Source organism: Carassius carassius, chromosome 47, assembly GCF_963082965.1.
Source record: "Carassius carassius chromosome 47, fCarCar2.1, whole genome shotgun sequence".
In the NCBI taxonomy this organism is placed as follows: Eukaryota; Metazoa; Chordata; class Actinopteri; order Cypriniformes; family Cyprinidae; genus Carassius; species Carassius carassius.
In genome coordinates, this window is record NC_081801.1 from 1387501 (window position 1) to 1413045 (window position 25545).

The window sequence follows — 25545 nt, forward strand, 5'->3', positions numbered from 1 at the left end:
TGGCCGAATGTCATGTCACGTAACGTCGTTGGAGAGAGAGGGAGGGGGGGGGGGTGTTCAGAGAGGAGTCTGTTGGATGTTTAGCTGTTATTTGTTTTATGGACTCAATGTTGAAAATGTAAAACATTTACGATTTTGTTTGATTCCATGAAGTATTTTACTGAACATGAGTATTTACAATGCAAATCCAAATTATTTTAATTTACTGTTACTTATATCTTGTCTTTTAACTTTATTAAGATCAGATTCTGCAGGTAAAATTACAATAAAAAGGTGACTTGACTTGGACTTGACTTGACTTACTACAGGACTTGACTTGACTTGACTTGACATAACTTGTGACTTGACTTGACTTGACTTGCCCAAGAAAAAAATACTTGGGACTTACTTGAGACTTGAAGGTTAAGACTTGAGACTTACTTGAGACTTGCACATGTGTGACTTGGTCCCATCTCTGTGCGTTATTATGCATTGATTTAATATGCAATCCGAACGCACCCCTGGCTCACACAGCGAGTGAGCAGGTGGGTTAATAACAAGATAAGCGATTATGATTGGCTAAGGCAGAGTCATGTGTTTCATGGTAGCCAATCAGAGACAGTGTTTTTACACACACGCGCCAGCGGCGCCAAACACAGTCACACACACGCAACAGCTACACAGAGATTCGCAGCAGCAGCAGAAATGGCGAGTGTAATATCGTCCATATAAATCACCACCACAGGAATCGAGTTGAAGTTAATACTTTACTTTCTGTTTGCAGCAGCTACAGCAACAGACATCAAACATTCCTTCCACATGGCGCATCTTCTTCCACCCTTCTCTTCCCAAGATAGAACCCAACAACTTAGATATACAGATGACACCTAGTGGTTACTCCAGGATACTACATCCCCTCCTCCTTAAGCTATCAATTGGTGCAGTTTTTTTTTTTTTTTTTTTTTTAATACTATTACCACCAATATCACCAACTAAATACTAATAACAATATATACAAAATATAACACTGTATAACAATCACTTTTTTTTTTTACAAACACGTTAACAACTAACAGTTAGATTGCATTGATTGTCTTTTACTGACTTGACTTATGTAACATAGTCTTTCAAGTAAGCTGGAGAACGTCTCTCTCTTGCAGACCTTCTCAGATTCGTGGGTTGGTTAGTTTCTTTTTCTACAACAGTCAATTCTAACGATTGTTCTTTCTCCAGGGCAGACATCTCCTGGTCTGCAGGTATATTGACAACATCCGCACTAGGCAATGCAGAAGTGTCACCATCCTGTTCACTCTCTGTGGGTAGTATAATCTCAAGCATCTCATCTGTACTACGATTTCTTATTTGGTCCACATGTCTTTTCACAGTTTGTCCATGCCCCAGAGCAGTCTTATATGAAAGAGGTCCTGTACAACATTCCACTACTGCAGGAATCCACTTAGGTCCACCAGCATAATTCCTCACGTACACTGAATCTCCAACTTCAAAACTTCGGAGTTTGCAACTGTTGTCATGGCCTTCTTTTTGTTTCTGCTGTTTTTTCAGAACTTTGAACTTCACATCAGGAATAAGTAAATCAAATGTGGATCTCGACTTCCGTGACATTAGCATTTGAGCAGGTGATAACCCAGTTGTTGCATGAGGAGTGATTCTATAATTAAATAAGAATCTTGCTACTCTTGTCTCCACAGTGTCACCTTTCATCTTTTTCATCCCCTCCTTAAAAGTTTGAACAGCACGTTCAGCTAGGCCGTTTGAAGAAGGATGATAAGGAGCTGAGGTTACATGTTGAATACCATTTCTCTCCATGAACGTTTCAAACTCATTACTGGTAAAACATGTTCCGTTGTCTGACACTAACATTTTAGGTAATCCATGTGTACTGAAACACATTCTCAATTTCTCAATTGTAATTTGGGAAGTGGCCTGCATAACAGGATAAACTTCCATCCACTTGGAATGAGAATCTACCAGAATGAGGAACATTCTTCCTAAGAAGGGCCCTGCGTAGTCTACATGAAGTCTTTCCCAGGGTGAGCCTGGCCACTCCCACGGGTGCAAAGGAGCTTGAGCCGGTGCCTTTCTGAAACTTTGACACACCTCACATTTCTGAACCACTCTCTCTACATCCTGGTCCATTCCAGGCCACCACATGTATGATCGGGCCAATCCTTTCTTTCTGGACATGCCGGAATGAGTCTGATGTAACTGTTTCAATACAGCCACTCTTGCGATGGTATGACTATTCTCGCTCCCCAAGTCACACATCCATCTTTGACACTGAGAGCATCTCTCCTGTGATGGTACGGTAACACATGTGGCTCTACTTTCTCAGGCCAGCCCTTTAAGAGGTACTCATGTACCATGGAGAGTGTTATGTCGTGTGATGTCCACTTCCGAATTTGTGCTGCACTTACAGGCGAATCGTCCATTAAATCCATCATCAGCACTTGATCATTAGTGTCATCAGGTTCTCCCTCACCTGGCACTGGAAGTCTACTCAGCGCATCAGCATTTTGGTGGTACTTTCCTGGCTTGTAAAGAATGTTATACTGATATGCTTGTAACATCACAGCCCACCTTTGCACTCTGGGTGAACCCATTTGAGGAACTGCTTTTGTTTCATTAAACAAATGGATCAAAGGCTTATGATCAGTGCAAATTGTAAATGCACGACCATACAAATACTTGTGAAATCTATGGATGCCAAAAATCACAGCCAAGCCTTCTTTGTCCAGTTGTGAATAACGTTTCTCCGCAGGCGTTAATGTCCTAGACATGAACCCAAGAGGTTTCTCCACCCTCTCTCCTTTTATACGCTGCGAGAGCACTGCACCAACCCCGTAGGGTGAAGCGTCACAAGCCAAAATTAGTTCTGAATCTGATGAATAATGTGCTAGCACCTCCGCTGATTTTAGTAGAGCTTTAGATTTTATAAAAGCTTCTTGCTGGGGCTTTTTCCACATCCACTGAACATCTTTTCTCAGCAGCAGATGTAGGGGGGCCAGCAGCGTTGACAAATTTGGCAGGAACTTGTTATAATAGTTAAGTAGTCCCAGGTATGCTTTAAGCTCTGTGACATTCCTTGGTTCTGGTGCTTCTTCAATGGCTTTCACTTTAATTCCCAAAGGATGTAGACCCTGTGCATCTACTCTGTGGCCTAAATATTCCACCTATTCTGTTAGGAACACACATTTTACTCGTTTCAGTCGCAAACCAGCTTCTTCCAGTCTCGACAACACTTCATCCAGTGTCTTCAAGTGACTTTCTTGGTTTACGCCAGTCACCAATATATCATCCAGATAAACAACTAATCCAGGAATACCTTGCAACAATCCCTCCATTGTTCTCTGGAAGATAGCAAAAGCTGAAGCCACTCCAAAGGGGAGACGATTATATGTGAATAACCCTTTTTGTGTATTCACTGTCAAGTATTTCTTGGAGCTTTCATCCATGATGATTTGTTGGTATGCGTGACTCATGTACAATTTTGTGAACTGCTTTCCTCCATCCAATAGAGCAAAAAGATCTTCCACCCTAGGTATTGGATTCTGTTCCAATGTTGACACTCTATTGACTGTCAGTTTATAGTCACCGCATAATCTTATACTGCCATATGGTTTCAAGATAGGAACAACAGGAGCTGCCCACTCGGAATACTTAACAGGTGAGATGATCTTGTCCCGTAGCAGTCGATTAATCTCTTCCTCCACCTTTGTTTTCAGGGCATAGGGCACCGATCTAGGTCTGAAAAACCGTGGTGTGGCATCAGTCGGCACGTGAAGAGTAGCAGTAGTACCCCTTAATGTCCCAAGCTCCTCTTTGAATACTTCCTCATGCTTGGATAGCACCTGTTGCAATGTCATCACCTCTGACTGTATCAGCTTTATCTCTCTCCATTGTAGTTTCTTCTTCAAGCCAGGCTCTGCCTAGTTAGCATGGTCCTGTTCCTTTCACTATGACAAGTGGCAATTTCTTTTCCTGCTGCTGGTATTTTACTTGTACATCAGCCACACCCACTATCTCTACTGGCTCTCCTGTATAAGTTCTCAACTTGATTTTTGTACGTCTCAGTTTGGGAGCTTCTGAATTTTTCCAGATGTCCTTGTACATTCCCTCATTCATAAGACTGACACTACATCCTGTATCAATCTCAAAATTTACAAGTCTGCCATTAACATGCAACTCAACATTGATGGGTTTCACTTTCTTCAATGCATCAGTTTTTACACATGCCAAAGTAAATGTTTCTTCAGATTCATCACTCTCATTATTTTCACTTACATTGAATGCTCGATACGGACGCACACCTTTTCCTCCTTTTTCAGTTGATGCGTGTGGACTCAACTGCTGTTGGCTTTTGTTGCGACAGGCTCTGGCGATATGTCCGATTTTCCTGCACACATAACATTTTTCCTTCTTAAATCTACATTCGTTGGCTTTGTGGTTTTTCCCACAGCATCTGTGACATTCTCTACTTTCTTTTTGTTCACCCGATTCTCCTCTTTTCCAGTGATCCGGTTTCCTCTCTTTAAACATGATGCTATTACATGCCTGTACCCCGGATTTATTTTGTAAATCGAACACATTTTTGCTTGCGGCTTCAGTGGCTACTGCAATTTTAAAAGCAGTCTCAAATGTCAGATTTGCTTCTGAAAGCAACCGTCTCTGAATCCGATCATCATCTATGCCACAAACAAGACGATCCCTCAGCATTTGATCTAAAGTTGTTCCGTAATTACAATCTTGTGCTAAACAACGCAACTCAGCTACATACTCTGTCACAGTCTCTGTCGGCTTCTTCGTTCTTGAATCAAATTTAAATCTCTGTACAATCTCACTTGGCATGGGATTGAAATGATTTTTTAACATCGTTATCAGTTGCTAAGTCTTTTCACTTGGTTTTGTAGGGCTCAGAAGATTTCGCATCACACTGTAAGTTTGTGGTCCCACAACACTTATGAGAATAGCTCTTTGCTTACCCTCATCTTCGATTCCATTAGCCACGAAAAATTGCTCCACTATTTCCGAATACTCTTCCCATGTTTGAACTTTTGCATCAAATGCTGCTAGTGAGCCAATAGTTGCTGTAGCCATGGTTAATCTTCTTCTTTTTATCCTTTAGAACCTTCTGTTTTCCCCCCAAAACAGTTATCAACACTCTGCTCTTTTTCACAATTTCAATCTGTTGTCAACACAGGCTTTCCGCTTCATCCTCGTCGCAAAAAATGTAATATCGTCCATATAAATCACCACCACAGGAATTGAGTTGAAGTTAATACTTTACTTTACTAAGAAGATGCGCCATGTGGAAGGAATGTTTGATGTCTGTTTGCAGCAGCTACAGCAACAGACATCAAACATTCCTTCCACATGGCGCATCTTCTTCCACCCTTCTTTTCCCAACATAGAACCCAACAACTTAGATATACAGATGACACCTAGTGGTTACTCCAGGATACTACAGCGAGTCAGGAGCAATCCGATGAAAAGTTGGCTCAAGGTGGAGATATAAGCACTACTTCAAATTCATTGTAGTCAAAGGCAAGAACATGCATGTAATGTGATACACACGCATCTACAAAGCTAGTAGCCAAAAACACTTTTCTTACAAAGAGTGCAGGATAAAACTCTTGCTGTCTGTTGACGTGCAATAAATATCGAAAGTTCTGTACGAACACCTGTCTGTTCTACTTATTTCAACTGACTTGTGAAAACTGCTAAAATAAAAATAAAAAATTATTTGACATATAGATGGTTTCATCGGGCGCACGCGCCTGGACCTAAGTTAACTTCCGGTCTGTGTTGTGTATATCGGTCTGGCTGCGGTGCCTTCTTCTACAAACGCAGTTAAAGTCAAGGTGATGAGTAGACTGAAGTTGGGCTCAGGTGGTTGTGCTGCGGGATGTGTTTCCCATACATTTATTTATTTTTGGGGACTCGCCACAATTTTAAAACTGATCGATTTTCAAAAAGGCTTCGTTGAATAAACATGAATAACATTATGTACTGCACGTTTAATAATAATAATTCCTTACATTTATCTGTTTAAATATCAAAACGAGGCACAGGTGTTTTTTATATCACTGTATTTCTGAAGGAAGACTTGCATGTTATATGCCTGATAAAGCAGCGTGTGAGCGTACCAGCTCTGCTTTGTTTACAGCTGTTTCTGGGGAAACCTCTATTTCTCGCGCTTTATGTCTATGCTTTAAAACATCTCCTGCTGGCAAAGAATGAATTTGCATTTTCATTAAGTCCGCCTGATCCACGCAGCAAACATATTTTGTTTGTTATCAAAAAATATCTACTCTAGAGGGACTTGGCTGTTGTTATTGATTCTATTTGGAAGTCTACCGGAAGTTAAGTTAGGTCCGCAAAAGCGCGCATGCGCAGTAACGTTTGTTTATGTTGTTGCCGTTGAAACCGTTTTTTTTTTTTACAGTAACGCAAATAGTTACTTTCCCTGGTAACAAGTTACTTTTATTATAGAGTAATTCAGTTACTAACTCAGTTACTTTTTGGAACAAGTAGTGAGTAACTATAACTTATTACTTTTTTAAAGTAACGTTCCCAACACTGCAGATTATTATGCTTGACATATGTGAATTCATCAGTAGAATTCACTGCAGGACACATTTACCTCCTCAAAGCAAGATCATAAGTCGAATTAGGGAGTAAAAAAAGTTGAATTTACTGACCTTTTCGTCTCCTGTCCATACTGCAGAGAATGAACTAAACATGAAATGAAGCAATAAAATATCAACTGTTTGAAAATCTCAAAATAAAAACATTTTGGTCATGAAAGGATCTTCTGCGAAAAAAAGCCTGTTTTGAAAGTGAAGGAAGCAAAAGCCTGGGGCAAGTTCAAGCTGAAACCGATGTATAACATTTTGCTATGGTTTCCGGTTTAAACGACATGTTTCCTGGAAACGGTATGCAACAGGGTTTGAGATACATTTTCTCTTGTTTGGTGGGTATGTCAAAAATGTTAGCCCAATCAGCAGCAACATGTAGCCTATATAAATCATGTGGTATTAAAGAGACAGCTTGCACAATGTAATTAACACCAAAATAAATTCACAAGAGCAAGTATATTGTTTGCACACTTATTTACATTAAAGGAGACATATTATGCCCCATTTTACAATATGTTATATAAGTCTCTGGTGTCCCCAGAATGTGTCTGTGAAGTTTTAGCTCAAAATACCCCATGGCACAGATCATTTATTATATCATTTTGAAAATGCCTATTTTGAGTGGAAGCAGAAACACTCTGCTACAAAGCTACATCATTACAGCTCAGACCTGCTAAAAACATCTCTTTTGGTTCTGATTATCATGTTTACAGGGGCGGAGCCAGGGAGTGACCATGGCCACCCCACTCAAAACTGCAGATTTTGTCCCTTTTTTTTTCTTGATTTTCATTTATTAAGATGTGGAACCGGCGTATCTCTTTATGACCACATCAAAAGGGATAATTTTCCACTTCAACTTCACCTCAACGTCAGGCATTAGTCAAACGAACGCGGAAAAGCTACAGCAGCCAAATGAGCGTCATTAAAAAAACAGTGAACTGTGGTCTGATGAGATGTTGTAAGACTATGTGTCAGTAAAACACACTTTTCTGTCTAATTAATAGTTTCACTGTGCTTACGACGCACTCAGTATATGCAGATATGTGGCACACGCTCTACATCAATTCATCATAAATAACCCACACAAGAAACTATGAGCATGCATACTTAGCTCTGTCATCAGCTAAGTCATGAAATAACCAAAAAGGCGATTAAAGCAGCAAACTGTGCACATATATGCAAGACACACAAGAACGTCTCTCAAATGCAAGTTGGTACTAAAATATATTCTGCAATCCAAGAACACAATATAAGTCTTTTTTATTTGGAATGGATTGCACAAATAAATGTGAGCAAAGTGCACTTAAACTAAAAAATATGAGAAAATAAAACCATTTAAATGTATAAAAAGTATAAGCTACTCTGCTGTGCATTCAAAAACTGTGTGCTTCCCAATTAACAACACACACCTGGCACTTACACCAATGCTACAATTATACGGTCACAGTGCCACCCAGTGGCCAAGTAAAATTTTACAGTAAATGGCTCCAACACACCGGCCCCTAAAAGGCCCCGATAAACTTCAAACAAAATCGAAGAACGAACTGATATGGCGTCATTTTGAACTAAATCAGGCCGAAACAAAGTTCGTTTTAAGTTCGTTTTGGCAGTTCGAAACGGCTGACTAAATCAAACTTTCTGCGGGAGTTTGTTTAGCTCCTAAAAACCTTTGAGGTTCCATTGGTCCATGGCGGTAACACAATCGGTGGGTGTGTTCTGAATAAAGGTTGACCAATGTATCGGTTTTGCAGATTAATCGGCACTGATAGTTGATTGCTGGAACAATTGGCTATCAGCAAAAGTCCATGCCGATAGTTTTCCGGGTTACATCTGTTGCTGGAGCGGCTGAGAAGGGTCTGATTTAATTATACAGCAGTGCGAGAGCGGCCTCTAGTGGTTGAAGCTTAGTGTTGACGACCCAGAGTTATGCAAAAAGCAACGCAGGGAAACATACGAGACAAGTTTTCCAAAGCCATGAAAAGAATGAAAGGAAAGAGTAAATATATAAGATAGCAAGTAGCAAATACATGTGTTTCAAATTAATGTTACACCATACTGCTGCTGCTGCTGTTTTTATTTCAATAAGCGAATTTTACGGTGGCCGAGATAGCTCAACGCGCTGCAATTTAAGAAAAAACATGCAAATAGAAAAAACACATGGAAAAAAAAAACAAAAAAACATCTTCATCAGTTTGACAACACAAGTGCTGCAAACCCTCACAACACATGCATATAACGAAATGCGCTGCAAATCATCACAACACATGCATATAGCGAAACGAGCTGCAAATCATCATAACACATGCATATAACGAAACAAGCTGCAGATCATCACAACACATGCATATAACGAAACGCGCTGCAAATCCTTCACAACACATGCATATAGCGAAACACACTGAAAATCCTTCACAATACATGCATATAACGAAACGCGCTGCAAATCCTTTACAACACATGCATATAATGAAACGCGCTGCAAATCCTACATGATTAATAAATAATTACATGATTAGATGTAAAACTTTACTTAAGATGGCTAACTTTAATATCCTCAGCTAAATTTAATTTCAAGGTTAATGAAAATAAATTTGCAATGCTTCATTAATTGATTCTTAATTTGCAAGTGTTGTTAAGTATTTGCAGTGCGTTTCGCTATGTGCATGTGATGATTTGCTGCGCGTTTCGCTATATGCACGTGTTGTGATGATTTGCAGTGTGTTTCGTTATATGCATGTGATATGAAGATTTGCAGCGCGTTTCATTATATGCATTTGTTGTGAAGATTTGCAGCTCGTTTCGTTATATGCATGTGTTGTGTTGATTTGCAATCCGCTCGAAGGGCACCTCTATGACGGGTAGCGGTATTAGCGGGCTGGGGGGAGGGGTTCGAGGCGACGTCCGCTTGCACGTTGGACAGGCCTGGCAGAATCGACAAACGATCACGGATGCGCTGTATGGTATTTTGGGCTCGGAGTCTTGCTGAGCGGGACCACCAGCAGGGTCTTCTCCTCCCCCCGCTGCTGAGTGACACAGTAAAGCAGTTTTTTCACAAAAAATTTTCCACAATAAAATGTGGTGTTGGGTGGGTGGGGTGCCGGCTGTAGTTCATTCCCCTATGCAACCCTCACCTGGGCCCAGCAATGTTTGAGGCGATCGTCCTCGTGCTGGTCCCTAGAGAAACCCCTTGCCCCGGTCACCTGCTGAAACAGATCATAGTAGAGGTTAGGCTGAGGGCAGGATAACTCACCGTCCCTGGGACTGTCGGAGGTTGACCGGAGGCGAGCAGCATGGGACATCGCAGAGCCTTCCTGCCGGGCTTCCTGGATGGGCGGTTCCCGGCTGGGCTGATGGGCTGGGTGACGGCGGCAAGGAGGCGGTCGAACCCTGGCCAGTCCCTTCCCTTACCGGTACGGGGAGGTCTCGGACAAGCCCAACGTCTATCGGCCAATCGCCGACCGGTGCAGTGACGGTGACTCGCCGCACAGGCACCTCCCTGGTGTCGCCGTGCACACAGGTTATGGGGAGCTTGGTCTTGGCGTCGGCCCGGAGGTAGTATGGAGGTCCTGACAAGGCTGACTGCGCTGCCGGAGTCCAGAAGGGCGAGGATGGCCATCCATTTAACTTCACTTCAGCCCGTGGTGCGTTTTCGGTGTGCACGGCGCAGCCCGCCAGCCAAGGTCGTCCTGGGGAGTGGGGAGCTTCCGTGGGCATGGGCTCATCCTGTGGGCCGGGAACCGCCGGCCTGCTTACCTGCTTACCACCCTTCGGGGAAACGGCGGCGCTCTTTCCCCTATATCCCGGTGTTGGGTGGCCTCCGCCAGCTCTATGGCCTCAACAAGTTCGTCTACGTTGGCCGGGTTCCGCATCCTGCATCTCTGTAGTGGGCGGGGAAGGGCACGTAGGAGGCGGTCAACCACAACGCACTCCGCTATCTGGTGTACAGTAGGACCACTGGCCAGCAACCTGTGTTGAGCCAGACGGGAGAAGCTAGTGGCTTGGGCCCGAGCTGGCTGCCGTGGGTCGAAGGTCCACTCATTGAACAGTTGGGCGGCGCTGATTGGTGACAACCCCATTCGTCCCAGGATCTCCTTTCGTAGGCCCTCTTAGGAGGTGCTTAGCTTCGGGGGGAGCGCGAAGTACGCACACTGAGCCTCTCCCGTGAGCAGGGGCGCAATGATGCGGGCCCAATCTTCTTTGGGCCATGCCTCCCTCGTAGCAAAAAATCTCAAAGATCTGAAGGTACATCGTCACGTCATCATGGGCAGTCATCCTGGGCAGCAGCTGGGTTGCTTGAACACGGGGGTCAGGAAGCGGAATTCGCAGGGCTGTGGTCAGGCAGAGCGCGGCCAACTCTCGCTCGGTTTCCCCCCTGCCAGGCGGCCATGTATTCCATGATTTGTTGCTGGTGGATGCTCACCTCGGTAAGATTTTTTAGCAGCTCTTCCATCGTCGGGGGAGGAGCGCCACCTGGGGAACCAGAGAAGTTTGTCAGGTAGAGACCGTGAGAAAAGACAAACAAACAAAGAAATCCAAACCAATTGACTCGTTGCACACGGTGAGGGGTTGGGTCGTCTGTGTCCACTTCACTGAGTTGCCCAAATTCTCCACCAGTGTGGCAAGTCTGTGTGTTTCGCGTCTACACTGATTAGCTTGTGGGCGTCTCCGTTAATTGTCTTCAGCAGCAGCTGTCACTCATTACTCTCCCTCTATATAATGGCTTGTCTCACGTCTTGTGTTTGTGAGAGCGTTGTTTCATGTCGTTAAAGGTGCCATGTGTAAAAATTGAGGTAAAAATATCCAAAAAATGACCTACACGCTTCAAAAGAATGAGAAGAACTAAGGGCGATGATGTCATTAAAAAAATGTCAAGTTATAGTGCTGCAGAGATATCAACCTTAATTAGCATTAGCATTACTAGCCACGGCCCGACAGGTGTCGTAATACCAGTTTCGGCCATGGGAGGCGGTATGCGGGCAACATAACCACCAGCCAACCTGCAATACACGAATAACTCGCACGGCTTGTGGGCGTACATGAACCTGATGTCAATCGTGTGGAAAGTACAGCCCACTACTTCATTTCAGTTCAGGGAACAGAGCGGAAGGATGGCTGAAGCCCTTGGCAAGAGACCCCTACCACCACCACCCGCTACAGGGAAAAAACTGCGCTCGGAATCACAAATCAAATCCGATAAGAAAAGGAGCCGGACCAGCGTAAACATCGGCACTGCTTTCCATCGCTGGAGACAACTGATGGACTTGAAAGAAATGAGGTTCGAAATGATGCTAAAATGTAACATTACCTAAGAAGCTTGAAATGTCTTCGATGATAATGAACCCGAGAGAGAGAGAGAGAGAGAGAGAGCGAGAGCGCCCCGGCTGCGTGCGCATGCGCACTCACTCACTATATTCAGAGCGGTCAAGTTTTTGCTAATGAAAATCAAACTTGATATATGCTGCTAAATTAGCATCAGGCGGGCAGTATACGTAACACTCTAAATAGATGTTGGCCCTATTTTCACTTGTATATGTGCAGCTAAGAATACTTTATCATTTTTAACTAAACTACAACAGTTTTGACGATATTATGTAAAGTGATGGTGAAGTAAGTTATGCATTGGCGATCGACTGGCTAGCTGATTTTGGGATCTGAGACTAGTTCCGGCATTAGGCATAACATTTGTTACTGTAGTGTTGAACTGTGTTAATTTTTTTAGGTATGAAGGGACCACTGTCATCCACTCCCATGAAAAAATGGCCAGTACTGACAGATCTCACTCTAACGAGCATCGGGTCAAGTGATTCTGATAAGTGAGTGTGCCTGGCTTGTCTCAAGTCCTACTTTGCCCATGTTTCCTCACAGCCATGTTTTACTGTGAACTAGATTCATTATCATGACTAATTGAAAAGTTCACATTTCTGCCACAGATCGTAATGTCACATTACCTTTTTATTCTTAGGTCCACTCATTTTTTTGTGTTCAACCTGTTACAGAGACAAGCATACCTCAGAAAAGGCCAGCAAGGGCTCGGCAGGTGTGGAAGAATTGGCCAGGCTTGAGTGCAGGTAGGTCATAATTTGCACTGTGATTGCAGTTTCTTCTAAGAGCTTTTCAGTGTTACTTCTTTCTGATTTTGTGTTAATTTAATATTCTATCTTATATAATGCTGTTTCTAAGCCTTGGTGAAATGAGCATTGGTGCAGAGGAACATCATCACTGACTTGAGGAATAGCATTTGAGTATTTTGATCAACGGAGTTGATGTTGTATCTGAAGAATGTTATCTCAGTGTATATTATGTTATTGACTGTTTTGTCTCATCAGGATTGACTGGGCAGTTAACCCTCCACCTGTAAAGGCATCAGATACTGATGATGAGGAGCAGGACAGCTCTGATGAAGAGTACATCCCTCCACTTTCTCTTCGGTAAGTTTCCTAATGTCTCTTGTACTGCAACTTAATACTACCATCAGGTCACAAATGTATAGCTGCACAATTCTTGGCTCACCATCTCAGCTACACTCTGGTATTCTGTTCACCTTATTCTGACACATGCATTTTTTTTTACCTTCCTTGTATGTGTATAAACTTCCGTTATGACACTTGCCTTCATACACATCCATTCTATTTTCATGAAATGTGAAGGCAAAACTCCTCACACTAACCATTGAAACACAGGTTTTACTGATGAAGACAGCCTGGTTGTTCTGGTGACCTACTCTACAAACCTGTTTGATTATGGAGGCACAACTTTATAAAAAGACAACATGTCAGTGTCATGTCAGCCCCCATGTTTGCATGCGGAATAAGGTGAATAGGTGACATTTTTCATGCGTCAGCTATGATGTTGATACAAGGACTCACATGCCAGTTCTTCTCTCCACAACTTTGCGAAACAGAGTAGATCCTTCAGACACTGCCTTGCAATGAAAATGTTTGTTCACATGTTTTTGGTAACATTTCTATGTTTGTACTGTTTGACTGAAACAGGTTGGGGGGAGCTTTACCAAATGTTCCAAATTTTGATGCGCTGCCAGTAATTGGTTTGGAAGAGACTGTACACGACCTCACTGCAGATTTTGAGTCTGAACCATCTACAGATCCTGACAGCTCCACTGCCTCACCAGCTGATTCAAATGTGCCAACTGTACAGAAGGCAGAGGACATTGTTGGTGCCAAGGCATCGATTGTGTATGATGACTGCTTGAAGTACCTTGCGGCCTTTGTTACACCACCAGTGAAACGGTGCACAGCAATAAATGTGACCAGTGCAACATGCCAACACCATCCACCATTCCTGGCAAACATCAAAGGGAAAGGCACTGCAAGCATGTTAGAATGGGTATGTGGCAATTTTGTTATGACAATAACTATGTGAATGTACACTTCAAATGGACACAAACATGTACACTTACCTCCAAATGTTTTTATGAAAAAGTTAACCGGTACAAAAACTACTATAGCTGTTATATAAATCTAATTGTTCTTATCATTAGAGCTGTGCTGATGGACACATTGTGTGGCGATGGGTTTCACAGCCCTTGATGAAGTACGGACTCCAGACTGGAGACTTTATGCTGAGCACCAACATCCTGCTATCAGGAAACAACTATGCTAAAATTGCACTGCTATTTAGATTTATGAACATGGGCATTTTTGGCCAAAACAATTTTTTCTCCATCCAAGACGCGTACTGCATTGACTCCATCAAAAAGTACTGGATGGAAAAAAGGGCAAATGTGATTGCAAGACTTCAGGACAAAGATGTTGTTGTCCTTGGTTAGTGATACACATACAGTTTATCTTTCTAAAAATTATGATGCAGTATTTTTATCTAACACAAACTCTCTTGTTCTACACATCTAGCTGATGGCAGAAACGACACTCCGGGTCACTGTGTGCAGTACTGTATTTACACTACAATGGAAAACAACACATTGGAGATCATCAGTGTGGTCACAGTAGACAAAAGACAAACCGACAGACGGTCTGCCACGATGGAGAAGGAGGCCTTCATCTTGACTATGGATCAACTAGTCACTGAAGTTAAACTGGTCAAAATCTGCACAGATGCCCACTCACAGATTGGTGCCCTGATGGGTGAGTTCATATCCACATGTCATAGATGTTACTTGACATGTAGTCAACATTTGACTTATTTACATCTCTGCATGTACATGTTTTGTAGATCCGGTTAAGGGGAGGTACAAGGACCATAGGATTCATCACAGTTTAGATATGTAGCATGGTGTCAAGAATTTGGCAAAGAAGATGTGAGCTGTGAGTGTCCATAGTAGCAGTTTAATTGCACCCCTGCGCATTATAATGTTATCATTGTTGTGCATTGCTATTAATAACGGTTTTAATTCTTATACCCAGGCGGCCCAGGTAAAAGAACTGTCTGTCTGACTCCTTTGGCTGAAAGATATCGTAAATCACTTCTGGTGCTGCTGCAAAACAGCCGACTCCTATGAAGAGTTCCTGGTAAGTTTTGTGTCATTTCTCCCTTTTAATTTCCCAAATCTCATTGTAAATTAACCTTATAAATAGTCCATCGCACTTGGGAACTGCCCACTGATACAGTGGGTCCCATTTAGAAGTGGCCACTTCATTCACGCTTTCCGTGTTTTACGCAGCTGTCTGAAATGTATTACAACGTATAACGTACAACTTACAACTTATAATTTGTGGTTGTTTGGGTCATTGCAGCTTTACTGGGAAAATATAAATAAAAGACGCGTGAGGTCCCGTGAGAATAACGTGTGAAACCGGACAATTCCAAGTGGTACCCACTGTAATTGTTGTTTCTTTTTATGTTGTTTATTACAATTGTAGACACTGTGGGCAGGCCTTTTACATCATGTCTGCAACGAGCATGAGTGGGCTATGGGCAGCTGTAAACATGGGCAGCTGGCAGACTCGGAGAAACAATGGATTCAAAGAGATTCTAAAGCACACAAGGCTCTTGTGGACATAATCCTCAAGAAACGATGGTTGAAGGATGTGCACAAATACCTGCGCTTTAGGTATGTGTGAGAATTGGGGTGAAAGTGTTAATTTGACCAACAAATGCTCAGTTCTGCCTAGTTGTCGTAATTTGTTCTGTTTTAATTTCATTACAGATCAACGGCAGACCTCGGATCCTTTCAAAATCATATATTAATGTATGCCAGCAAGCGCTTTGCCTTCAGTCCACCGGTGTATGAAGCCCGAGTCATCCTGGCAGCCGTGGACTACAACTACCATCGGGACCGACCAACTCAGAAGAGGGCAGATGGTACAGAGATGTAAGTATCACGAGAACTACTGAAATCTTTCTTGTTACTTGTCTCCATGTTTTTCTTTAACATCAATATTACCACCCTATTTTCAGGTACAGATGAGTGTACAAGAAGAAGGCTAAACAGTACAGTGTCTATGCGCGCAAGACTCCCAAAAGCTACAGCTACATTGGGGAACTACAGACGCTGGTGGTGAGATGTAGACTGGAGAGTGGCTCTGGAATGCCCAGGACAAGAACCCTAAGGCCAGATGACCCACGAAGGCTTGGTTTACTTCCACCTGTACCACCCCCACCAACGGCAGAGCTTGTACGAAGACAAGTCAGGAGAGGACTAGGTATGCAAAAATTAGCTCCTGTTTAGGGTTTGGGTGTGTACAAGCAAACATACCACTGGTTAATGGCTGTAGTTTAATGAATGGCCTTCTCTTTCAGATAGCAATGTTAAAAACTGGCATAACATGTACCTCAGTGGCATGTGTAGTAAATGAGTGCAAAATAATAGGATCTGGTGGATCCGGACACTGAGTATGACCTGATTTTGGTTTGAGGAAGAAAAGTAGTGTCAGGTTTTCCTGTTTGACCAATCAATCAAGCATAATTACAAGTAAATGTTTTGTATGTTTTAGGACCTGATTTACAGTCGAGTTCACCCCATTGAAGCCAGAATTGCAGCATCCAGTGTAAGCATAGGTGAGTAAAATGCACTCTGTCAGGTTGCTTAATTTTTGTCTGACATGTAAAATGTATTGCAATCATATTGTCATTGCCTTTTGCAACTTCTTACAACTGTTCATTTCCACTTGTCACAATTTACAAGTTTTGTAAATAAAACATTGGAACCAACCTATTATCACTACCATTTCATGCTTTACCACAGTTCTTTCAGTCTATAACACATAATGTTGCAGAGTTTCAGTCTGTCTGTCCTAAACGTTATTAGAGTAATTTGTTCCAGACTGGCAAGAATTATTCTACTGCTTTCTTTCTTGTATACAAATGGTAAGAACTGGCCTCAGGGTTTGATTGTCAATGACGGACAGAAAGGTTTATTAAGTTTATTATTGTACCTGTTACAGTTATACTAACATGTGGTTAAAAGAACATTTTACACACTGAATTCAGTCTTTCCAGTTTGAACAAATTGGTTAACGCAAAACAAAGTAATGTAACAACACAATTTACATTAAACCTTATGAAAGTGAAATAAAAATAGTTAAATGGTAAATGGACTGCATTTATATAGCGCTTTCAACAGACCACATGGCCATCCAAAGCGCTTTACAATTTGCCTCACATTCACCCATTCATACACTCATTCACACACCAACTGCGGTATCAGCCATTCAAGGCGCCATCCAGCTCGTCGGAAGCTGCTGGGGTTAGGTGTCTTGCTCAAGGACACCTCGACACTTGGTCAGGTGGAGCCGGGGATTGAACCACCAACCTTCCGATATGTAGACAACCTACATGAACCACTGAGCCACTGCCGCCCCATAAATAGTTATGTAAACTGAAAGTTAAGAACTAAAAGGTAAACTAAAAGCCAGGAAGAAAACCTGTGTATTGGCCCTGAGGATCCGGAAATGTGTCCCTGATTTTACAGACACAACAACTCGGTATTACAAGTCTGTTCCCAGCTCCTAGGGACCCATGCTGCCAGTAAATGTAATGTCTATAGGCGGCATAACGAAACTCTCGGCTCTCTGACCCTGGTTATTTGGCACGGCCGAGTGCTGTAACGTCTTCCCTATACTGGCGGTGAATATGCAGGAAGCCTCCATCCAGGCAGTAATCCCTAAAGAGTGGTAGGTTGCTAATGCAGTTGTTTGGTGTCTGGCGGCAGCATTTTCTCTCCCTGTCGGTGGTCATGTCCCTGCAGTTCTGACAGGTGCACCATGGCACCCCTGGCAGACCAGCTGATGGAGGGGGGCATTATTCTGGCGTAATGCCAGCACGTCAAACACCAAGCCTGGTTGCCACTGTAGAATATCATTTGTGAAGGACCTCAGTTGCTCAAAGCTCAAATCTTGCAGGAGGTTCTGCAAGGCCATAAGGTGTAGGTTAATTATGTGCAAATCATCACTGCATAATGTGGAACATTTACTACTCATAATATTCAATGGTTATCTCTTCAAATAAGCTAACTGTCCAGGATGACATGTGTGGCCAGTGAAATCCACTTGAAATACTACAAACTGGTTGGGCATAAATAAAGTTTAGTTTCAGGGACACCACGTCCAAGTAGCCTAACCTGAGTTGCGGACATTCTCTCACGGCGATGCTCCTCCACTCTTCTGTCCTCTTCAGCCCTGGCTGCTCCTGCCCTATTTGCTCGTGTGCGTGTGCCCGTGCCCGTGCCGGTGCCAGTGCCCCTGGCTCTGCCTCTTTCTACAGAATCACCCCTTTTCTTTCTGGTCAGGCTGCTCTGACTAGGCTGTGTCTGGCTGGACACTGGGGTGTAATCTTCATCATCATCACTCTGCCATAACAGATAAAAACGGCCTGCTGGTTTTTTATTTACGCAAATGTTGGCTCAACATTAGCGCTTGACATTGGCTAACGTTACCATAGGCTGCCATAAACATGTTACAATGTTTACGTGGTACAATTTCTGGTATGCTACGCTTTTTTAATATTTCAATTAAGTTAAATTATTGTGATTAGATTTAGTATTGACTCATGTGGATAAATATTTGGTACTAAAGGTATTATGTTTTCTAAAAAAAAAAAAAAAAAAAAAATCACCTAATGCTGTAAACATACAGAGAGTCCTATCAGCCCTATTGACCTCTTAACGTTGATAAAAAAAAAACACTGATTGATCGATATTATGTATGAGGAATACATTTTGGTCATATGTAGCCTACTGTATCTTTCAACAGTGTTCGTGTTTTTTTTACTATAGTAGAGATGATCGGTTCACGTGCGCTAGGGATCTGCCGTGTAACATTTACGAGTGCCAAAACGGTATTGTTTGAATTGCGTAATAAAATTGACAGAATCTGATATTTTTTTATATCATAACGTTGGTCTCCGTGTCCTCTTTGCTTCGTGGTTTTTCTGTGCGTGAGAAAATTTATGTGTGGCGTGAAAGCATGTGAAAAGAGTCAATTGCGTGTGTCTCACGGTGAATGCTTGAGAGTTGGCAGCTCTGGTTACGTTGGTTGGCGCTAGCTTGGTCAACATCAGCTGTCTGATGTTGACCAATGATGTTGACAGAATGCTGTCTGTCAAATTAAGTTAATTCAAATAATGTGTATATACAAAATGTAATATGAACAAAACGAATATGAACATATTCACTGGTAAAGGTGAAGGGGAGTAGCTTGAAGATGTCATGTTTCAAAATCACTTGACATCACCCAATGTTCCTCTGGAGGCAAAACGTCCTCTTAGGCTTCGGCTATGGCTGTAGGGTTGTTGTGAAGGTAGGGGCGGAGCATAGAGACTATGCCGTTTCTCGTTTGTTACTCTAGAGTAGACCAATTCACTTTATTGAGGCATACTGCCCCCATCTGGTATGGAATGTGGAGTATGACTTGATTTTTTTGCCAGATATGACACATGGCACCTTTAACTGTGCTTTTGCTTTTGTGTTGTTCTGCGTCTGGATGTCCGTGTCTTCCCCCGGAACCTCATCCACTCATCGCAACCATCACAAGTATCACCACTTACCTTCGGCTAGATTCCCCGCAGTTCCTGTGCCATCCTCTCCTGCTGCCAGCTCACCACCACCATCTGGATTACTCACCACATTCCACCATCTTGGATTATCGTCTTCCCAGCGTTGTTCGTGTTCTAGTTTGTTTTGTTTTTGTCTTCATTAAATATTTGTTCATACTGGCACTTGTTTCCAGCTTTTCCTTCACCCAGTCGTCACATATACCCACCTTTTCCAGAAGACATCTGCAATATATTGCACTTGTCTCCCTCTCCTTTAGGATTTCCTTTTTATAAGCAGAAGGTGATTTGATGTAAGAGCCTCCAAATCATTAGGATCATTGGACAGTTTAGAGATGGGTTGATCGTTCAAAATTGCTTCTGCTTCACACAAGACAGTTTGCAGTGCTTCATCATCAAGTGTTTGTTGGCGAAAGGCCTGCACACAGAATTTGTTTCACAATTCGAATTGTACGCTCCCATACTCCTCCATAATGAGAACTTGAAGGTGGATTAAAATTACAAGGAACACCCTTCTGCAGTAAGGCCCTTTGAATCTTTTCATTGTTTATTGTAATGAGTGCCTCTCTTAGCTCCCGCTCAGCACCGTTGAAATTTGTATGGCAATTAGACCTGTCGATGACGACAGACAAAGCTAATCAAGGCATTGATGCATGAATCTGTATCGAGTGAGTATGCCATTTCCAATTGGACAGCTCTAATTGCCATACAAGTCAAAATCACTCTATAGCATTTCACTTTACTCAATCCCCTTTTCACTTCTATGGGGCCAAAAAATCCACTCCTACATTAGCAAAAGTTGGAAAATCAGGGGCGATCCTTTCCACTGGAAGGTCTGCCATCTTCTGTTCACCCAACTTTCCCTTGTAACGTCTACAGATGACACATTTGGAAATGATCTTTCTTGCAACAGAGTTGGCATTTGTAATCAAGTACTTGCACCGGAGCTTGGAAACCATCCTGCCACCATGACCTAATTGTTCATGAATGTCTCAAAGTATGAGATGTGACACATGCTGATCCTTTGATAACAAGATGGGATGTTTCCTTTCACTTGACAAAGCTGACTTAACAAGTCTTCCCCCCACTAGCAACAGTCTATCATGCAACATAGGATCCAAACTATAGACAGAACTGTTTCTTTTAACATCAATACTTCCATTCTTAAACTCAGCAATTTCCTCTTGAAATTGATCCTGTTGACCGAAACAAATGATGCCAATCTGGGCCTTATTCAAATCTTCCACCAGGGCTGGGAAGGTTACTTTTAAAATGTATTTCACTACAGATTACATGATTACAAAATACATACTTTAAAAAGTAATCAGTAAACTATTTCGTTAGATTACTCAGGTTTACTAACTTAAGTATTTCAAAGTATTCTAAAGTATTTAGATTAAGCTTTGTAAACCAAAGGAACATATTAACTGGATGTCTTGTTTTTATGCCTTCCAACATCTACCAATCATAAGATTTTTGTTTTCTTTGCATTTTATTTTTAACAACATACATTTTCCACAGAATTTCTATGAAAAAAAAAGTATATGTCATTCAAATCTTCCAATCAATATAAATCCAATTTGATGCAATGAATGGGATTCTGTGTTGTTTCATGCTGCATTCAAAGCTTCATATTGAATCCAAACACATAATAAAAGTAGCTAAAACAACTGGCACAGTTGTCCAAGTTATACAATAGATTTGTTTAATGAATGGACCAAACCCTAAGTGATGATAATCCTCTCTATGGAAAAGCGATTGGCACAAAAGAACATCTGAGTCAAAATTGACATGGCTCGTTTCCCACGGTCACAAGCAGTGTCGTTATTAATGATGCTTTTGGGAAACCTCAGGGCTCGCAAATTTCTAAATCCCTGGTAGAACTTCGGGAAGGCATTCTTCAGGTCTTGGTAGCCCAAAAATGAATTTAACTAGCCCAAAATAAAAATAAAAAAATACATTGGCTCAACTTTACTGTGGACAAATCAGCATGATCAGCAAAAACTAGTAGCATATCGGGATGTAATGATAAACTTACGATCCGATAACATTTACAATACAGATTACACCATAAAATTTTCTTACATCTTATTTTGCAAAAAATAAATAAATATACAAATAAATTGTAAGACAAATTATAAATGAAAATGTGTCCTTTTATTATTAGACAAAAAACTAAATGCTACATATTTCTTTGAGTAATTGAAATGTTAAATAATAAAAATTAAAATTTTAATCCTAAATCAAATTAAAAAAAAAATCATACAACTAAAAGAAATATCTAAATTAAAAAAAAATTACTGTGCTCTATTTTAAATCAGAGGAAACCATTTGAATTACTATCCCAAAAAATACATGTTATTTGGATTGTATAATGAAAAAAATTGAAGTAAAAACAGAATGCTCCGATTTTGCCTTCGTGAAGGAGATGCAAATGTCCCTCTCTGACAGCAGGTGCCACTAATGGAACAGCAGGTATTTAACGGCTGCTGCCCCTTTAAGACCGACTGCACGGATCCAATGCAGAGGATATTTCTTTACACGTTCACTTAAGACATAACCGACTGTGTTTACGAGTATACGTGCAAAGACAATTATTTTGAAACAATTTTGTGTCTATGTGTTCATTCAGAAGCAAGGATACACAAAAGAGGAATCAGTTCTGTTTTAGCACATTGTCTGAAATGCTGCTCTCAGCGCGTGCTTTGAATGAGTGCTCGCAACCTCCGAATGCACGCGAATGGTTAAAAATGGTTTACTTAAATATTAAATTAATAAATGACATCAAAATTAAAAAGTAATCACTGGTAATCTAAAATACTTTTCGGATGTAACTGTAATCGGATTACCCCTTATATAAAATGTAATTATAACGAGATACAGTTACTCATATTTTGTATTTTAAATACATAACGCCGTTACATGCATTTCGTTACTCCCCAGCCCTGTCCTCCACAGTCAAACTTCTTCTGCCCAGAGAGGCTTTAAAGGTCCCGTTATTCGCGCTTTTTTGAAGCTTTGATTGTGTTTACAGTGTGCAATATAACATGTGTTCATGTTTCGCGTGTAAAAAAACACAGTATTTTTCACACAATTCACCTATATGTATACCGCTGTTTTCACTATCATAAAAACGGGCTGATGACTTCCTTGTTCTATAAAGTCCCTCCTTCAGAAATACGTGACGAGTTCCGATTGGGCCAGCAGTTCCTGTGTTGTGATTCGACAGCAGCTGAGCGCGCCCTGCCCTCCTGGTAACGCGATTGGTCTAGAACGCACGTGCTGGAGATGTACTTATAATCACAGGAGCGTTTTTACTGACGAGATGCGCATGAAAATCGCTTTCGTTTTTTTGCACAGCCCTAACATCGTTAACAAAGCTAAACAGCGTTGCCCTTTGTGTAATAAGTTACAGAAACTGTTAAACGCACCAACTTAAATAATAAAATACACTTTCCGGTTGTGGTCCATAAACAACGCCTTCTCCAGACAAAGAGGGAACTGCTCCATCTTTCAAGAATAATATTTTTGCGAATCTGGCATTAAACTGATTGAGATTGAGGAAGTTGTCCTCAGCAAGCTGTCCTCAGCAAAATGTGCTGCACAGTGCACACAGTTTTACATTTGGATTATAATTTTCGGGAACCGAGTTAAACATAAATTGTAACCATTAATCTCTAAGTACAGTGTCCCTGGGAAGCCCAAACAAAGGTGGACTCCGAGATGAAAATAACAGCGTTTCAACGACATGGCAAAAACAAATGCAGCTCTTCCTTCTTCTCCGTCAGAGATCGGAACTGGGAATACATCGATCTAGTATGAGTTCTTGAAGTGCCTGTTACTTCTAGCATTAGTTCTTGAAGTCACGGGTTTGACTGCCGTTCTGATGCACTTTCATGGGTAGAAAGTTGGAAAAACACAGATAACGGGTTGCCTGGAACGTGGCATAATAGTGTTGTGTGTTCCATGTGCATAATGCAAAGAATCTGCGCAAAGGATCGCGGGAGCCTGAAGTGTCCATCAGTTGTACCCTTTGAAATCCTTCATTCCTTCATTCAATCCTTCGTTTTGAGCACTTCGGTTTGGAACGACCCTTAAATATAGCGGCCATGATTGTTTTCACTGAAGTGCCCTACTGAGGGTGATATATCCGGTTTGGAACACACTGCCAAACACAGCTACTGTGTTTGTGATTGGTTACAGCAGTGTGCAATCAGTGCAATGGATGATGGGAAATGTAGTCCGTGGTGATGTGTTACAGTCTGTGAGGTGAGTGATTCAATATGATGGACGAGTGACCTCTGGTCAAGATCTTATGGAAGTCCATTGACAGAATTCGTAACAATAGGTAATAACAATAACAGAAGCAGCATCAAACATGCTTCACAGAAAACAACACTATATACATAATACAACAACGTAAACACACTACAAACAGTGAAAAACTATTTTTTACAGTGAAAAACTACAGATTACAAATTTGAAAATTATAATCTCCGTTCCTAAAAAAGTAATCAAATTACAATTACTAAGTAATGCGATACTGCCCAACACTGGTAGTGACATAGAGGTACGTATATCGGAATAATGATAGATAATATGTTATCTTTGGAAGACCAGACAGTGGGTGTAACAAGACAAGACAGATATTGAATTTTCCTTGTCGACTAGGTCCTGTGGAGAAAGAAAACGGATTATTTTATTATTATGTCTATGATCCGGAGTGTTTTACAGTACTGTACATCCATTTGGTAAATGAGTCTGTCATTTAGGTTATAAACAAAACTGTTGAAGTGAAAAAAAATTAGCTCAAAGATCTCAGGACAGCCTCTTGAAAAGGTACATGAATCATCTTATCAGAAGAGCCTCTTGAGGCTATCGCGATAACAATGACTGCGTTTACTTGCAGCCAATAACCCGTTCAAAACCGGGATATAAACAATAACCCGGTCGCGCACGGCCATGTAAACACCGGCAAAAACCCGGATACATAGGCGCCGATTTATGTTTTTCTCCGTGGGTGCTCAAGGGCGCACGCCATTTAAAAAATAAAAAAAATAGACTAGGCTATTCAAAAAATATTGCATTTCAGAACCTTAGGCTAATGGACAGCGGCCGATACAAACAAACACAACAGCGTCACTTCTCAAAAATACAAACAGGATTGGTGATGAAAAGTTTAACTGACACGTAACCGCTAATGCGTTCAGCTTCTTGGGAAATTAATGTTTTGTAAATATTGATTAAAAAACTATTGCGAAAGGACAGCGTTTCCATTAACCGATTGTTGCGACTAAAATAATGAGTTTCTGGGAATGTCTACCTCATTTATGTTTCGAGGTTTCTTTTGATAGTGGCATGGCTTTTCTTTGAGGTTTCGAATCCATTATTCATATAGGCTAAAAAAATATTTTTTTATTTTATGTATTTAACAAAGAACTCGTATTCTGTCCAAAAGTAGGCTACTTTTGTGTCCATTAGTTTTTCCTCTTTTAAACCGTATATAGGCCTATACTTGAGCAGAAAAATGTTCCCATTTAAACCCTGTTACGAACTTTAAGGAGTCTAGGGAATGTACCGTAACATTTACATATTAACGTACTGCTGGGTATGAAATGAGGTGGAAGAACATGACAGACAAAACTTTGAAAGAGAAAAAATACTGGACGTTAATTCACAAAAAGCCAAAGCCACTAGATCCAGTAAAATAACAATAATAATGTGCGCTATGTACAAGGTGAAAATGTAAACAAACAAACAATAAAATGGGAAAAGAACGAAAGCGGCGCCAAAGGAAAGAACAAAATATAAGAAAACAATCCTTAATCTAAACCTAATCTAACCCATTGGCGCCCCCAGAAAATGTTAACAGGGGTGGCCAAATGAGGCCACAGTAAATTTTGGGGGTGGCACATTAAAATAAAGAAAAAAAATTAAGGGTTTG

At 41.4% G+C, this 25545-nt stretch overlaps 1 protein-coding gene and 1 long non-coding RNA gene across 2 annotated transcripts in view; one reads left to right on the top strand and one right to left on the bottom strand.

Annotated features, from left to right (window-relative positions):
* Window positions 1-25545, bottom strand: part of LOC132130821 (DNA ligase 1-like) — a 53922-nt gene that overhangs the window by 21233 nt on the left and 7144 nt on the right. The gene's annotated exons all lie outside the window — the stretch shown is intronic.
* On the top strand, window positions 15017-15893 carry LOC132130546 (uncharacterized). The gene is made up of 3 exons (XR_009428731.1): window positions 15017-15121; window positions 15473-15663; window positions 15760-15893. It is a non-coding gene; the product is annotated as an uncharacterized LOC132130546 (long non-coding RNA).